Below are 3,721 nucleotides of genomic sequence, written 5' to 3' on the forward strand. Positions count from 1 at the left end.
AGGATCCAAGTGGCTGCTGTCAGGGCAGCCTTCCCTCTGCATCGCAGCTCAGGTGTCGTGCTCCTGTGCCCTAATGTGACACAGACAGTAATCACGTTCACATGGCAGGTCACACCAGGCGGGAGATGATGCGCGTGACCACATTAAAGAAAGGAATTTTTTGCTTTGAGATTTCTTTGTTGGCTTTAATAAAGGCTCCCTCTGGACTTTCATGCTTCAAAGGAAAAGGGGAGGGAGACCATCTTCACTCAACCTAATTAACGACATTTAGTAATTGTTCTTGCATGCTGCTTTGGTTCTGTCTCTTTCACACAGCTCAAAAGAAGTTAGGCCTTTCTGAAAGGACTTAGAGAATGTCAGTGTCCTCCAGCCTCAATGGACCTCAGAAAGCTCTGGTGCAGAGGTGGCTATGCCAAAAGACCACGTGAAATTCAGCATGGATACTGCCCTGACAGTGGCGTGCATCAGGGTGCAACTGCCTTGCACGTTAGGTAGCATCTTCTTCAGCTTCCTTCATAGCTGGAGGATGAAAATACTTTGGTGGCCTCTCCTCTTAAATAGAGGATGGCTTTGCTCTGCAGTTCATATTGGTCTGTTTAAAGAAGCCTTTGGGAGTTCAGCAAGGAAGCAGTGTAGTCACAGCCCCATCCCTTCGGACCTGAGCGGCACGTGAAAGCAATCTCAGCACCTCCATGAAATCAGGGTCCAGACACAAGCTTGTTGTCTACAGTGTGGTCCAGGAGGGACCAGGTTATGCCAGAACGTGAAGCCAGTGGAAAATCAGTCATACAGATAATATTTTTAAATGAGCTTCAGCTTTCAGTAAGAAACTGAATTTCTCACAGCTGTGTGGCACTGGGCAAAAAAGTCCCATTTAGAAAGCCGGTGCAGGTCTCTGGCACTGAACCTCCGTGGGCTTGGTGCCCACTTCTTGCTTCAGGGCATGGATGTCCAACCTTTTGGCTTGCCTGGGCTGCACAAACTGAAGAGGAATTGTCTTGGGCCATGTATATGTAGGTTACACCAAAAGTAATACCTCCTGTTCGTTTCCATGGAAACCACAATGGATACAAAGAGAACAATGGCGCTATTTGATAGAGCAAGTTCTCAGCTATGAAACAATATTTTTCAACACAGTCACCACTGTTAGCTGTGCATCTTCACCAGCAGTGAAGAAGAGCCTTCATGCCATGCTTATCAAAATCTGCATTAGTGGAGGTGACCCAGTGTTACTGTTGCCACTGCTGGAACACACCACCCATCACTGTGCTCACATCCACAGCTTGGTCTCCATCAACGTTCAGCAAGCGTTGATAATGTCAATAGGTGCCATTTTTTCTGCCTGGAGGAATTCAGTGACACACTTTTGCTTCATATGCTCTTCCAAGTCAGACACCATTCTATCAGACTGCCTCTCTGCTACAGCCTGTCCCATGGCAATAAAATGTAATGCAATATAGGTGGGAAGATTCAGTCTCTACTGTCAGTCCACCAACATCTGAGGGCTCCAGCCCTGGCTGACAAAGAATGAATGTTGATTGTACAGTACAGGGAAGGCACAAGAACCTGCCAGTGGTACATTAGTTTCAAACTCATGTCTGTTATGGCCCTTGGTAAACCAATGCTGCATTTGCTAACCGCCTAGAAATAGAGGACTCTACAGGAATCACATGTTTTCTATCCATTCCATGTGCACCATCGGCTTCACGGAGTTAGATGATGCAGACAGGCAGTCTGAGATCTGGGTTAAATAAGTTGAACTGCTTTATTTTTCTCTTGGCATTGCAGCATGCACAAAAAATTCTCATAGGGTAGAATATCTGGAGTGCATTACACATGAAGAGCGAAAGATGCTGGTTGTTTTTGTGGGGGAACCAAACATGCTTCTTGCAAGCATCTGACACAGACCAGAGTGACAATTAACAGCATGGCAGCTTTCTTTAAAGGATATTAGTTCTGCCTCATGTTAAATAAAACCTTTGTCAGCTTAGCTGACAGGATAGGCTTCCAATAAGACATTTCTCTAGCCCATGAAAGAGCTTTTAAGTAGCTCACTAACATCTGCACAGCAATGGGAATTTATACATACAGTAGCAAGACGCATCTTTCAGATTAAGAGCATGGTAGGAATTGATGCTATGACTTTTATCTATGTGTAAGACAATAGCTGGTGCACCCAGCAGCTTATTGAGGGCTTTAAACTAGGTATGAAGGGGGAAGGGCATAAAACCAGTCTCACTAGAGATGAGCCTGGGGGAACTATGATGGGACCGGGGTGAAGCAAGGGGTTCAGCTGAAGTGCATCTGCACCAATGCACACAGCATGGGCAACAAACAGGAGGAGCTGGAAGCCATCGTGCAGCAGGCAAACTGTGACTTAGTTGCCATTACTGAAGCATGGTGGGATCGCTGCCATGACTGAGTGCTGCAATGGAGGGCTGTAAGCTCTTCAGAAGGGATAGGCAAGGAAGGAGGCTCATCAGGGTGACTTTCTGTGTTAGAGAGCGTTTTGATGTTGAGCTCAGGGTTGAGAACAATAAGGTGGAGTCCCAATGGGTAAGGATTGGGGGGAGGGCCAACGAAGTGGACAACCTGGTAGAGGTCTGTTATATACTGCCTAACTAGGATGAAGAGACAGATGAGGCATTCTACAAGCTGCTGGCAGAAGTTCCACAGTAGCCAGCCCTTGTTTTCATGGGGAAATTCAATTCTCTGATATATACTGGAAATACAATACAATGTAGTAGAGGCAATCTAGGAGGTTTCTAGGTGTGTGGCAGATAACTTCCTGATACAGCTGGTAAGAGAGCCTACCAGGGGAGGTGCTCTGCTAGAGCTGCTGTTCACAAACAGAGGAGGACTGGTGGGAGATGTGGAGGTCAGGAGCTGTCCTGGGCAGAGTGACCATGAGATGGTAGAGTTCTCTGTTCTTGGTGGAGTTAGGAGGCAGGGTCAGCAAAACTGCTGCCTTGAGCTTGGAAGGGAGACTTTGAATTGTTCAGGACCCTGGAAGGTAGAGTCCTCTGGGACTCAGTCTTGAAGGGTAAAGGGGCCTAGGAAGGCTGGATGATCCTCAAGAAGGAAGTTTTAGAGGTTGTCCCCCTGTGCCATAAGATGAGCCAGCAGAGAAGACCTGCATGGATGAACAGGGAACTTTTTCTGAGGCTTCAGCAGAAAGAGAGAGTCTACCTTCTGTGGAAGAAGAGACAGAGATCTCTGGGAGAGTACAAGTAAGTGGTTAGGATATGCAGGGAGAAAATTAGAAAGGTGAAAGCCTAGCTTGAGCTCAACCTCACCAATGGGATAAAAGAGAACAAAAAACTTTTTTACAAATATATTAACAGTAAGAGGAGAGCTAAGGAGAATCTCCATCCTTTACTGGAAATGAGATAAGGAAAAGGCTGAAATTCTCATTGCCTTCTTTACATCTGTCTTTAAAAGTGAGATCAATTATCATCAGGGTACTCAACCCCCTGACCTAGAAGTCTGGGATGGGGAGTAGAATAAATCCCCATGATTCAGGTGGGAACAATTAGAGATTGACTTCTCCATTTGTCTGTCATAGTATGACTGTCACAAGTGCATGGGGCTGGATGGAATCCACCCGAGGGTGCTGAGGGAAAAGGAAAGGGAAATGGAAAGGGAAAGGGAAAGAAGGAGAAGGAGAAGGAGAAGGAGAAGGAGAAGGAGAAGGAGAAGGAGAAGGAGAAGGAGAAGGAGA

This window comes from Meleagris gallopavo, chromosome 14 (genome assembly GCF_000146605.3).
Source record: "Meleagris gallopavo isolate NT-WF06-2002-E0010 breed Aviagen turkey brand Nicholas breeding stock chromosome 14, Turkey_5.1, whole genome shotgun sequence".
Taxonomy (NCBI): Eukaryota; Metazoa; Chordata; class Aves; order Galliformes; family Phasianidae; genus Meleagris; species Meleagris gallopavo.